General features: G+C 41.7%; 1 protein-coding gene across 1 annotated transcript in view; it reads right to left on the bottom strand.

The window, feature by feature from the left end:
* MAPKAP1 (MAPK associated protein 1) overlaps positions 1-13,761 on the bottom strand; it is a gene marked incomplete in the record, with an annotated part of 2,444,893 nt that overhangs the window by 2,020,595 nt on the left and 410,537 nt on the right.

Below are 13,761 nucleotides of genomic sequence, written 5' to 3'. Positions count from 1 at the left end.
AGGATACGTACCCAAAGAATGGCGTACGGCAACTGTGGTCCCACTCCACAAAGACGGTGCTTCTACGGACCCTGGAAATTACCGCCCCATAAGCTTGACGAGCCTGGTCTGCAAAGCTATGGAGAGGATCATAATGGAACTCATAAATAAAGACATTTGGGACCTACAGACACTGGATCCTACCCAATTTGGCTTTGTCAAGGGCAGATCCTGCCTCTTGAACTTGGTCGACTTTTTCGAAACAGTCACTAAGGCCATTGATGAGGGTAAGGCAGTTCACACAGCCTACCTTGACCTAGCAAAAGCGTTCGACACAATACCCCACTCGGGCATCATAGAAAAGCTCACCAGCTTAGATGTAAACCCATATGTCACAAGATGGGTTGCAAACTGGCTCAAGGACAGAACACACAGGGTTAGAGTTGCTGGTGCCATGTCAGACTCTAAGCCGGTCACGAGCGGTGTCCCACAGGGCTCAGTCCTGGGCCCCCTCTTGTTCGGCATTTATTTTTCTGAAGTGCAGGCAAACATAGGGGGATTGTGGTTGACAAAATTTGCAGATGACTGCAAACTGGGCACCATAATTGACACTCCATCAGACACAGACATCCTCCAGAAAGGTCTCATAGAAATGGATAACTGGTGCCAGAGCCATGGCCTTAAGCTAAATGCCAAAAAATGTATATAGTCATACCCTTTGGGAAAAACAAGGTAACCCCTAATTACCACATAGGTGGTAATCCATTAAACACGGAAGAAGTTATCAGGGACCTGGGGACCCAAGTTGACAGTAACCTCTCTTTTGACACTCACATTGCCAAAGTGGTTAGGAAGACCTTCTACATTGCCCACCTGATCATGAAGGGATTCACATCCAGATCAGGAGAGGTCATTGTACCCCTGTACTCTTCACTTATCAGACCAATGATTGAGTACAATGCCCCATTCGGAATGTACCTTACCCGACACCTGCAGCAGTTGGAAAGACCCCAAAAGTTCCTCACCAAAAGGATAAAGGGGCTCAAACATATGTCATACGATGCCCGACTGAAGAAACTCCAGCTCTATTCAGTCGCATACCGTCTGCTCAGAGGTGATCTGTGCCTGACATACAAAGCCATGTCCAACCCGGAATTAATGGACATGCTCCACCTCAAAAAATCCAAATCCACCAGAGCCACGAGAGCAAGAGACTTAAACCTCAACACGGATATAAATAGGTCGTGCTGGAGGGACAGATTCATCACCCAGAGACTCCCTACACTATGGAACAGAATCCCAGTCCATGTGAGGCAGAGCCCCTCACTGACTCTGTTCAAGAGAAATCTTGACGAGTGGATGGGAGATCGTAGGTTTACCCCGGGAATCATCTCTGTATCATTGCTGGACAGAGGCACAGCAAATTAATGGGTATAGTATTCTCATCCTAAGGGGTGGTGAAAGCCACACACACTCTGGCTAGGCTTATAAATGCCCTAGGGCAGATAGCCTAGTATGAACCTATGAACCTATGAACAGAGGCAACTTTGCTACGGGTGCCAGACTGCCTTGATGTATACCATAACACCAGCAATGCAGCTTCCCTCGGCACTATGTACCCATACATTTCTTACAGAGTGCAAGAGGCACAGCTTATTCATGCTTGTTTGTGCTAGGAAACCACATCTGCAATGAAGCATTCATGAATTGCCCTGTCACATCACAAACTACAATGCACAGTGTAAATGGGAGTAAGCATATGTGCACCATGAAAGCTTTTTTTAGGAACCTCACCCAATGACTATCCCTTGTCTAGTTAAAGTTTTAATTAAAACAACATAGCATATACACAAGCAACAGACTTTCTGAATCTTTGCTTGGATTTATTCACTTCAGAAGGTTAAAGTAGTACCATTGTGTAGGACCTTAAAGATGTTTGAGAATATTCACTGTTGCAGTACTGATTCTTGGGAATCCTGCCTGAAGAAGCCTAATTAGCTCTTAATAGCCTTTGCCTGAAGAAGCCTGAATACTAAAGCTTTCACCCTCCCTCTCCTATGGATGTCAAGGTGCTTGTGGTATATAGGGATGTCAACTGGTATTACCTTCAGGTCTTTCTTGCTTCAGACAGAGCTCCTATGAGTCAAAGTGCTACCCAGCCAAGGATGGGCCACTTTTGGTGGAAGAGAACAATCAAAAGAACCCCAGCCAGTAGCTGCAGGAGCAGCTTGCCTCTTGGAGAAGACATGCCTGATCTATACCAGAGGGGGAGGGAAGTGTAACTTGAGTACCCACTCCAACTCAGGGAAGAAGGAAAACAAGAGGGGGTGGAGGGAAAAGCCTGGTACAGCAACAGTGACTACATCTGAACATTTACATTTAAGCTCCTACACAAATGTACTATGTTCTTTATAATTCACTGTTGCAGTACTAACTCTTGTGATGATTCTCAGAGGATATGAATCTGCAGGTGGCTGGAGTGGAAGGGGGAAGGGACAATACCCTGTAAGATGGCCATGACAAACCCTGCTCTGCAGATGTTAACTAAACTGTGATGCTTAGCAAAGGAATGGGCAGATGACCAGGTAGCTGCTTCCAAAATGGTCTGTGTTGTGATACCCCTTAGGAAAGCTATGGTGGTAGTCCTGACCTTGATGGGAAAGAGTCTTCACTGTGCCAGGGATTTGTTTCACACATTGGCTGCAACAGAAGGTAATGTAACAGGAGATCAGTTTTGAAACATTTTGCTTACTGACAGTCTTTCATTCTCTCCCATTTGCAAAGACTATATAAACTAATCAGGAATTCTAAATTGCTTTTTCGAATGCAAGTACAATCTCAACTGCCTGTATACAGTTTGGGAATGCAAAATTCTTCTTCCCCCTAGTTTTGTGATGAAGGAAAAAACAGTGGGAAATGAATGGCTTGACTTAATTCAATTTCTGTAACCACGTTTGGCATGAATGAGGGATTGGCATGCAGGGTGATCCTGTCCTTAAGGAACACAAGAAAGTTGCCTCGCCATAAAAACTTGCAATTATATTTGCCTGGCTGATACTACCAAAATAGTCATCCACGACAGAAGCGTGACAAAAAGGAAGCAGATAATTTAAATGGATGGAAAATTGCTTTTCTAACACAAAATCAAGGTCCCAGAGAGAAGCACTCTCTTATAGTGGCATCAGATGCAGAATACCTTTTAAGAATTATTTTATTTGACTATTGAGACACGAGTAGGGGTTCTAGTAGCTGAAAAGCATAAATGACAGAAGCACATACCTTTACAGAAGCATAACACAGCCCTACTCTAAATAGTCTGACAGTTAAATAAGGACTAGGGCTACCTGTGCTGATACTGGGTCCTGCCATTGTCTTGGCACCAGTGAAAGAGCTTTTTTCTACTTTGCTGAATAGGATTTTCTTCTGTTTGGTTTTCTGGCATCCCTTAATATATGAAATACATCCTCAAAAAATGTGTCTAGAAGGGGTGAGTCATCTGCTTAGCAAAATTGGGTTTAGATAGAGAGATTACTGCTGGATCTGCTTTAGGGTTGGAAAACAAACACTAAGGAGTCTGACGATACCTGTATATCCTTGTCAGAGAGGTTACTTTCTAGGGGCAGAAAGTTGACTTATGCAAACTGGTAGCAGTGAGAAAAACGTTCTCAAGCTGGCAAAACAGGAGGAACAGTTGCTGATTTAGACACAGCCAACTGTAATAAAATCATAATATATTTTTTGTGTAACAGGAATTTCTGCTCCCGCTGAAAAACCTCTCTTTTCTTCTTATATAAAATCTCAGGAAAAAGAAAAATCTTCTAGAGGGAAATCTGAAACCATATTTCCCTCAAAATTAGAATGTTCAAGATTATCAAGAAATTCCTGATGTATCAGCATCCCCTTAGAATGCCTGCTCTTCTCATCGACAATCCAAGGCAGAAAGAGAGGGAACTCTCTCAGTTCTTCTTTGAAGCAGTTTTAAGCAAGGAAAAGATAGAAATGAGCTCCTTCGCATATCCCAGCAAATCTCTGACTACAGAAATAGAAAAGATAAATGCAAAATGTTTACATCATGACCAGCTTTCCTGGGAAACTCCACAGAAAATGACTGACCCATGGTAGGCAAACATCCCCTATTCAGGATCCCTATCTCATCTGAGTGAAATGACCTTCTTTGAGACTGAGTGGGTCTTCCTTGTCCGCCACAGTCATTCCTACAGCAGTAACAGAAGATGTGGCTATTCCTAGGTCTCTGGTGGTTGTAGGTGCAACACCAGAATGACTGGGGGGAAAAAGATGAGAGGTCTGATGAACAAACAGCAGCCACAGCAAAATCACCCACCAGTGGCTGAGGCACAGCAGCAGCCGGCTGGACACCCACAGATTACCTAACACCTGCCCTCTTCTTGCAGATAAGGAAAGGTAAAATCATGGAGAGTAGTAGCTGATCGATAGGTAAGCTGAGAATGAGACCTGGAAGGTGGAGAGGGGAGCCCTTGCAAGTTGGTAAAGTAAAGAACAGCTGGCACAGAGGTTAGTAAACCACTGAAAATGCCCCACAAGCACAAAATCCTACCCCAAAAACACATACCTAAACAACTTGTAGGACAATTCTGTCAAAAAAAAAAAAAAAAAAACTTCAAATAAACATGCACACAAACTCCCTTGCAAATGCAATGACAGTTCATAAAAATACTTTCCAAAACACAAACTTTTCTTTAGAAAAATAAATTTTAGTGGACTGTTTTCTCCAGTGGGACTCATCTGCCCAGCCTTGAAAGATTGCTAGGTGTTCAACTACTCCAAAGGGCCCGACAAGGAGCACACTGAGGTGACAAAAAAGCTCTGACTAAATTGATGCTCTCTCTTTATACTGGAGCTCCCTCTATGCTCCTGACAGAATGTGTGAAAGGTGCCCGTAAACTCTGAATTCTGGCTGGTCACTGGGGCAAGACCATGTTAGCTTAGGCTACTGCAACAGTGATGTAAATGTTGAACATCCAATGCTGTGTGGGCCAAAAAGGTGCTATCGAGGTCACTTCTGGCCTCTTGTCCTAAATCTTTTGCAATATCAAGTGAGAAGGAAAGCATCCAAATCCACATGCAATCCCTGCTTCTATTCCAAAGAAGCCCCATTTTCAAAAATTATACAATAAAAATATTAGCCCAGCTTCTATACTTCAATTTACACACAGACATTAACCTGTAAAGTTCTAAATCACATTAAACTATGCTGCAGAACCTCTCCTGCCACTCAACTCATTTACTCAAAAAAAATCCAGAAAGCATAAAATAAAATTATTGGATCTGCCCTTCTTTCTTATCTAAATAACACTGTAACCTATGTGAAAAAGCACTCTGGCGGTTTATCACAGAGCCACATTTTTACTAAATAGTCTGATCTTTAAAATCACTAAACACTTCACGTAGGATTAACAGTGCCAAAAATACAAGCCCGAGGCTTGTCACCAAACAAAAACCAAAATCAGAACAAATAGGCACTGTAGATGTTATAACAGATTACAAGGATGCCCAGGGTAAAAATATTTTTAATGAGGTTTTAAAAGCAACACACACAACCCAACGAGCAAAACAAAAGCAAGCATGAATCATGATCCTGTTAAGCATTTAACTGTGATTTATGTTTGTTTTTCTCATTGGGTTTCGTGCGATACTTTTAAAACTTCATAAAAAATGCCATTTTTACCCTGGGCATCACTGGACTCTGTTATAACCTCTATAGTGCCTATCTGTTCTGATCTTTAAAATCCTAACACAAGGCTATTGCCTCCCTTAAAAGATTACTTTAATTAAAGAGAACCAAGCTACTCCCTTAGAAATAGCCAAGAAGCCGCAATCACATTTTCAGACAGAGTCAAACTTACTATTAGAGAAAAGGCAGTCTCTAGATTTGGACATGCCATGTCTGGAATTCTTTACTTACAGACATAAAGAAAAGCCCTGAAACACTAGCATTATTCAAAAAACTTGGACAACTTCTCCAAAACAAATCTAAGTGTACCTGCTTTCATGACACTAACTAATTGGCACAGAACAATACTTGAACATACCTTTGTAATTACACTGCTGCACATTTATTTGAAAAATAACTACCTCTACTTACGTTAAGTGCCACAATTCCATTCTATTACTTAATATAAATATAATTTTCAATTCTAATGAAAACACAATGCTCTTTATCTGCTTCACATGCACCTACCTTTTTGTCTATAAACTGCTGAGATACTTGTACAATTTTATTTACATTAAATTCATTAATTTGCACTGACTTTCTCTATGAGCTGTACAATTTTTTTAACATACTTGAAATATATCTGTTCTTCTGTACCCAGGACTAAAGCCCTGAAAAGGACAATGCTAGGAAAAGAAAAATATATGTCCACATCCTAGCATAAAATACGTGAAAACAAGGTGGGGGGGGTGAAGGGAATGAATGGCTACTGCAGCAATAATCATTTGAACATATAATGTTAACTGCAGATTTTTTTCTTCATATTGAACACAGCAGCAGTAGCCTAAGCTATACAGGTAGACCTACCATAGCTCAGACTGGGAGGAGGAAGGCTGATGGTCCAGCAGACCTTGAAGAATGGTCCTAGAATAGACTACCCTAGACCTGGAGAAGGAATGTTGTTTAAATAGCTTTATAAAAACCTAGTTGCTGCTTCTAGAATAGTCCTAGAATCCAGTCCTTTATTAAAATCCACAGATGACATTAAGACCCCAGTAGAATGAGCCTTAACCCTGCCTGGAACAGTTTTATTTTGGTGGAAGTAACAAAAAGATAGCATAAGACAATCATTTGGAAATGGTCTGTTTTGACCACTGGTTGTCCTTTTTTCTTATGTTTACAAAAATAAGCAACTGATTAGAAGTTCTGAAAGATTTTTTTTTCTGTCAAGACAGCACCTGAATTGCCAGTGGACATCCAAGGTATTAGTTTCCTTTCTCCCTCATTTTAGGTTCTAGAAAGGAGGCAAGAAGATGAACAGCATGGCTTAAAGTAAATTCAGATTCCAATTTAGGTAAAAAAAAAAAAAAACATTAGTTCTCAAAGAAGCCCCATCTATGTGAAAAAGGAGATCAGGCTCACCCACCATAAGAGCTTGCAACTCAGATACTCTTCTTGCAGAGGTCAGAAAAATCTGGAGTCTTGTTCAAATGGAAGAGGAGTTAGTTTTTCTAACACAAAATTAAGATTCTGAGGAGGAGTCACCCATTTTCTAGGAGACTTCTTGCGTAGCACTCATTTTAAAAAAAGATTTACATGACACTGCATTGAAAGAGGAAGATCTCTGGGCACACATGCTGAAATGACTGACAAATGAACCTTGACTGAAGAGTAAGAGAGACCACAGTATAGTAACCCGCACAAATATAAAACCAAAGAAACCCTAGCCCTGAATGGGTGCTGGTTCTTTTGTTAGCACCAACTGAAAAACCTTTTCCATTTGCAAATACATGATTTTCTAGTAGCAGGTTTTCTTGTCTCCATTAATATCTGATCCACATTCTCCAAAAACAAAAAATGTGCTTAAACACTACCAGAATACTATTTTCCAGGCAGTCAGTTTCCATTTTTTGGAGGTGGGATGAATTAATCAACCCTGGTCTTGTGTGAGTAAATCCCCTGGCCATTTCCAGAAGACGACAAAACCACTGTTGCCTGGGCCAGAAGGAAGCCACCACAATCACCTTTGGAGAGTCCTTCTGAATCTTCAGAACTACCCTTGATATTGGTGGAAAAGCATTCACGAACATTCCTGCCCAGGGAAAAGAAAAGGAATCTGTTTCCCAGGCCTTCTTGCACAGTTCTGAAGCAGAATTGTGCCAACTCATTGTTTAGGGAACAGGCAAAATATCTATTTGACATGTTCCTCACAGATGGCTCAAATCTTAGACGCTTTGATTCAGTTTCCATTCAACAGGGTCTGTCCTGGCCATGTTCAGCTCTTCTGCCACACAATTTTGATTGAAGGTATGCAAGATGCCTGTGGAGTGAGACTGTACTGAAAAACTATATTCCAGGCAACCATGTCTATACTGCAGAGAGGATGAGATCTGTTCCCATCCCCCAACTGGTTATTTATCACATTAACATGGTATTGCTAATAAACACCTGTAATGGTCCTGGGAATCATACAGGATTACAAGAGCTGAGAGCATTTATAAGTGCCAACATCTCCTTTACGTTTGTGTGTTTTGGTCCATCTTTTTCTATTCCAAAGACAATGCACTTTTATTCACATAGACACTGATTCCCCAAGCAAAGTCTGAGGTTTCTGATTTGATCTCTCTACCAGAAAGTTTCTGTTCTCGCAAACCCCAAACTGGAAATCTGGAATGTTGATTTTGTGACCATACAAACTTCAGGTACCACTGGATATTTCTTGTGTGGAGTCTTGCTACAGAAATGATGAAAATCATAAAAGCCACGAGACCTAAATCCTGAGATATTCCAATGTAGAAACCATAAACAAAGTGGAAAAACTCACGAATAAATCTAAACACATATCTAATTTTCCTGTGGAAGAAAAGCTCTTTGAACTGAGGTATCTATGAGACACCCCAGGAAACCAATCCTGTGAGGAGTCAAACAAGACTTTTGTATGTCCTCCTCACCCAGGTAACACACTCCTGGGACTTTGAGAAAGACTATGCAAAGATAAGCAAGTCATCTAAATAAGAAAAATATGAATGCCTTGCAGTCAGCAGTAAACTATCACAAGCACTAGACACTTTGTGAATACCCTTCGAGTAGAAGACAGACCAGATGGTAACAGGATGATTCAGACACAGAAAATCTTAAGAAATGTCTGAAATCTGGCCCTAGAGAAATGTGATATGCATCTTTTAAGTCTAACATCACCAGAAAACTCAAATGAAAACATAGGTAATCCAGAAGGCTCAATTCAAGGCGTATCCCACCTGTGACACAGCGAGTGACAGGACCAACAAGAAACAAGAGTACCTATGAACAAAGGATTAGTCCAGACAAAATCAATTTAGCTAGCATATTTAGGAGACTATTCCTTCCAAAGGGAGGGTATCAGAGACAGACAGAGACAGAAACACGCTTTCTTGAAGTTTCAAGCAGTTTATTCAGTTAAGCAGGTAGATGGGCAAGTGTTCTTGATCTCATCCATCTGCCCACTTAAATTAATAAACTACTTGAAACTTCAACAAGGCATCTTTATTCCTCCCTCAGTTAGGGTATCAGAGGGACAGTTTCCTAAGATCTGCTAGCTAAAGTGATTTTATCTGGACTAATCCTTTGTACAGAAAACAAATGGGGAATGAAAAGTAACAAGCCATGACAACATAACATTCTGAACTTGGTCACTGTTACAAACAGGTTTAGAAAGGAAAGATCCAGAAATGATCTCTATGAATCTTCTTTCTTTGGCACCAGAAACATTCTTGAATAAATTCTACTTGAGGGGAAGAGACTGTTCCTATCAGCCATTAAGACAGCAGATGCTGAAGGACAAAGGGAGAAAAAGAGGCGTTTGGTCTGGCGGATAAGGGAAAATCCCTCAAAAAAGGAGGGAGAGATTTCCATTGCTATCTGCAACCTTGGTGGTTTATTTTCAGAATCCATCTGTCTGAAGCGGTCTGTTGCCAAACAGAGAGAATTGGAGGCTTAGGCTTTCTGGAAAGATTAAGGATTTGTCAGGCTTGGGGGGGGGGGGTTCAGACTTATTGGATTGTCTTCTGTTCTGGGGGAATCCTCCTTTCTTTTTGGATCCTCCCAGCAAATGCCTTTCAAATGTTTACTAACTAGCAGCTTGTTGTGTTTATTTTGCATTTTGAAAAAGGTCGTAGGCATAGCACTAAAACCTTTGGCAAGCTTGGAGAAGGAAAGCTGAAAATCTGAGAAATTCCCTGAATTAGCTTACCTCTCATCACTCTTTTTAAAGACCTGTGCAGCCGATGGTCCAAACAAAGACTTTCTAAGGAAGAATTCAAAATTTCAGCTTTAACATCCTCTGGAAAGCCTTGAATATACAACTAAGCAAACCTCCACATGAGAGTTCCAGTGGCAACAGCCATGGAAGTGGCATCTGCAGAACCATAAGCACGTAGTGGGTAGCCACTTCAGACACAGAAGCAATTATGTTATGCAAATAAGTATTTTCCTCAGAAGAGGAGTAATCAAATGTGCAATATTCCTCATGTTCTTAAGAGACAAACTTTAATACATGATCATGCTAGTTGAGTATTCAAAAAGTAAGTATCGCAAAAGATTACATTTTTGCCGCATCTATCAAAAACCTTCCATTCCTTGTCAGGAGTGGGATTGATATTAAGATGTTTAGTAACAGCTGGGTTCTCTACAGCAAAAACTACCAGGTCTGATCTGGAATTAGTTTACAAAAACTTATAAGATTTAGGAACTTGATACAATCTATCTGATTTTTTGGGGGCAGTAGTTTGGCTGTCAGGCAAGTTATGTGCTGTGACGAAGACATCCTCCAATGCTGAAAGGACAGGACAAACTGGGAGTAGATTTAAGAAAAGCCATTTGCAATAAATAATACTTCTGTAGGGACTACAAAATCTCATTATGTTCCCACTGAAACAGCTAAATCATTCTGGAAATAATCTCAGAAAGAATCCTTTAAAAGGGACTGGCAGAAAAAGAAGTTATGTCTTACCATAACATTCCATCTGTGTTGTCGATCTTCATCTATTCTTGACTAATGGGCTACGATTCTGATCCTCGGAACTGTTCCAGCTGTTGTAAAGTTCACATCAGCCAAAAAACTCTCAAGCTACCAGTCTACCCACAATGCCCTTCTTGGCATTATCTCAGATCGAGTTTGCCAATAACTGGAAAATTTAGATAATGTATAATGAGTACATGTCAGAAGCCTTGTCCAAGGCATTCCTAACAAGAACCCAGGACAGGATGTCACACCACCAGAAACCTGTGGAAGGGACGCAAGAATAGATGAAGATCGACAACACAGATGGAACATTATGGTAAGACATAACTTCTTTTATCCGATGTTGTCAATCTTCATCTATTCTTGACTAATGGGACAGAGTCCCCAGCTACCCTGAATCCTGGGAGGCCCTACGGAAAGACATTCCTGAGTACCATAGAACCAAAAGATGCTCTCCCCCTGGAGACCATATCTAATTTGTAATGCGAAATGAAGGTCTGAAGTTTAGTCCAAGTTGCAGCTGCACAAATTTCTGACATGGAAGCTTTAGAATGAAAAACAGCAGAAGTTGCCATTCATCTAGTAGAATGTGCCTTAACTGGCCTCAGGAAGTTTCATGTTTTTTTCGCAGATGAAAGAAATGCAATCTCTTAACCATTTGGACAGAGTCACCTTAGATACTGTTCTGCCCACAGCTGCATTGGCGAAGGATACAAACAACTGTTCTGATCATCTAATTTGCTTAGTTCTGTCTAGGTAGAAGCGCAACTGCCTGTGTACATCCAGAATGTGAAGGCAATACTCGCCTTTATTTGAAAAATTTGGACAGAATACAGGTAAGTCTACGGACTGATTGATATTGGTCTCTGAAATCACTTTAGAAAGAAATGTTTGGTTTGATCTAAGTGACACTCTGTCTAAGGAAAACTAGCTATGGAACTATAGAACACAAAGCCTGTGGTTCAGAGAGTTGTCTCGGTGAAGTGACAGCTATGAGAAATAATGTCTTCCAAGAGCGGAACTTTAAATCACAGGTAGCTGCAGGCTCAAACGGAAGTGCAGTAAGTCACTGTAGCACTACAGTCGAATCCCAGGGTGGGAGAAGATCTTTGAAAGGGGGTTTCAAACGTATTGTACATTTAAGGAAAACTCTACATAGTTTGTGAGACATCAAGGGTTGGTCTCCAAATCCTTTGTGAAAATTCAAAAGAACTGCTAAGATATCTTTGATCACAGAAGCAGAGGTGCCCTTATTAAAGATGGCCATTAGGAAGTCCAGGATTTTTTCTACTGGTGCTGAAAAAGGGTCTAGACCATCATCAGAAGCCCAAATAGAAAAATGCTTCCATCTGCTTAAGTATAGAGTCCTGATGGATGGTTTATGAGATGCTAGCAAAATGTGTTACACACGGGATGGCATATCATAATGCCTGGCGACTACTGTATTTGGAGCAACCAAGCTGTTAACTTGAGAGTCTGAAGATTGGAGTACACTAGTCCCTGAGGATGTGTACAAGAGATCCGGAACTGGGTCCAGAGTCCAACAGCGGCAAAGACGACGAGGCCAAAGGAAGGGAAACCACATCTGTAAAGGCCAATAAGGAGCAATGAGGGATCACTTTGCTTCTCAACCGATCTGCTTTCTTGAGAAATAGCAGGATCGGGGGGGAAGGGCTGGAAAGGCATAGCGGAGACTCAAGGGCCAACTGTGAAGAACAGCATCCCTGGGAGATTCCTCCTGAGGGGGCATTAGGGCAAAGTAGCTTCTGCACCTGTTTAGGGGTGAAGCAAACAGGTCACAACAAGGCTGGCCCCAGTGAAGAAAGATCTTCTTCACTACTATGGAATTTAGAGACCACTCGTGAGGCATTAGGATGCATCTCCTCAGTTTGTCTGCTATCACATTTGAACTGCCCGGGATGTGCTTTGCTATCAGAAAGCGGTTGGAAGTTATAGTCCATTGCCACACTCGATGGACTGCTCAACACAATGCGTAGGACTTGGTTCCCCCTGTTTGTTGATGTACCAGACTACTGACATGTTGCCCAATTGAATAGCAATCACCCCCAGAGGTAAGGCATAGTGAAATGCTTGCAAGGCAAGAAGCACTGCTCAACTCCAGTACATTGATGTGCAGGTTGGCCTTGGAGGGGGACCAAGTGCTTTGGACCGTCTTCCCAGATAATGCTCCCCCCACCCCTTCTAGGCAGCATCCATGGTCACTATGGCCTTGGGCTGAGGGAAAACAAAGGGACGGCCTTCAAGAATCTCTTTTGAATACATCCACCAGGTTAAATCGTTCTTGCACTGACTGGATATGAAAATTAAGTATTCCATGGGGTGGGTCAGGATTGACCATTGGCTTGTTAGTAACCACTGAAGAAGCCTCATATGGTATCTTGCTACTGGGACTAATGTGATAGCATCTGCCATGGAGCCTAGTGCCTGCAAAATCTGTAGAGCAGGTATCTTGTTTGAGCGCAGAAGTGGATGAACTTGTAACTGAATTTTTTTGTAACCTGTGTCTGGGAAGTGATCTATGTAAGAAGTGTTGAGACGAGCTCCGATGTCCTGCGTGGGGGTTAACTGAGATTTGGCAGGGTTGACTTATGCCCAACTGGTGGGACGGGTCTAGGATAAAGTCCATAGTCTGTTGCAGTAGATGGCTGGTGGGAGCGGTGATGAGCCAGTCGTCTAGATAAGGATACACTCTGCATCCGTGCACCCTCAAATGAGCTGTGACTGCTGCCATACACTTGGTGAACACCCTGGAGGCTGTAGTGAAGCCAAAGGGCAGCACTCTGAAATGGAAATGACTGACTCCTATGCAGAAGCAGAGAAACTTTCGCATGCGTTTGTCCACCTTTATGTGGTAAAACGCGTCTTGAAAGTCGACAGAGCACATTCACTCATCTTTCTCTAGGAAGGGGAGAATCAAATGAACCATGACCATCCGGAATTTTACTTGTTGAACAAACTTGTTTAGAAGACTGAGATCCAAAATTGGTCTCCAGTCTCCTGATTTCATTGGCACTAAAGAATCTTGAGTAAAATCTGGATTCTCTTTGGTCTGGTGGGACTTCTTGGATGA

Source organism: Protopterus annectens, chromosome 16.part0, assembly GCF_019279795.1.
Source record: "Protopterus annectens isolate FY-2018-M chromosome 16.part0, PAN1.0, whole genome shotgun sequence".
Taxonomy (NCBI): domain Eukaryota; kingdom Metazoa; phylum Chordata; order Ceratodontiformes; family Protopteridae; genus Protopterus; species Protopterus annectens.
Note: the sequence above shows the minus strand (reverse complement) of the source record. Positions and strands in the feature narration are given on the sequence as shown.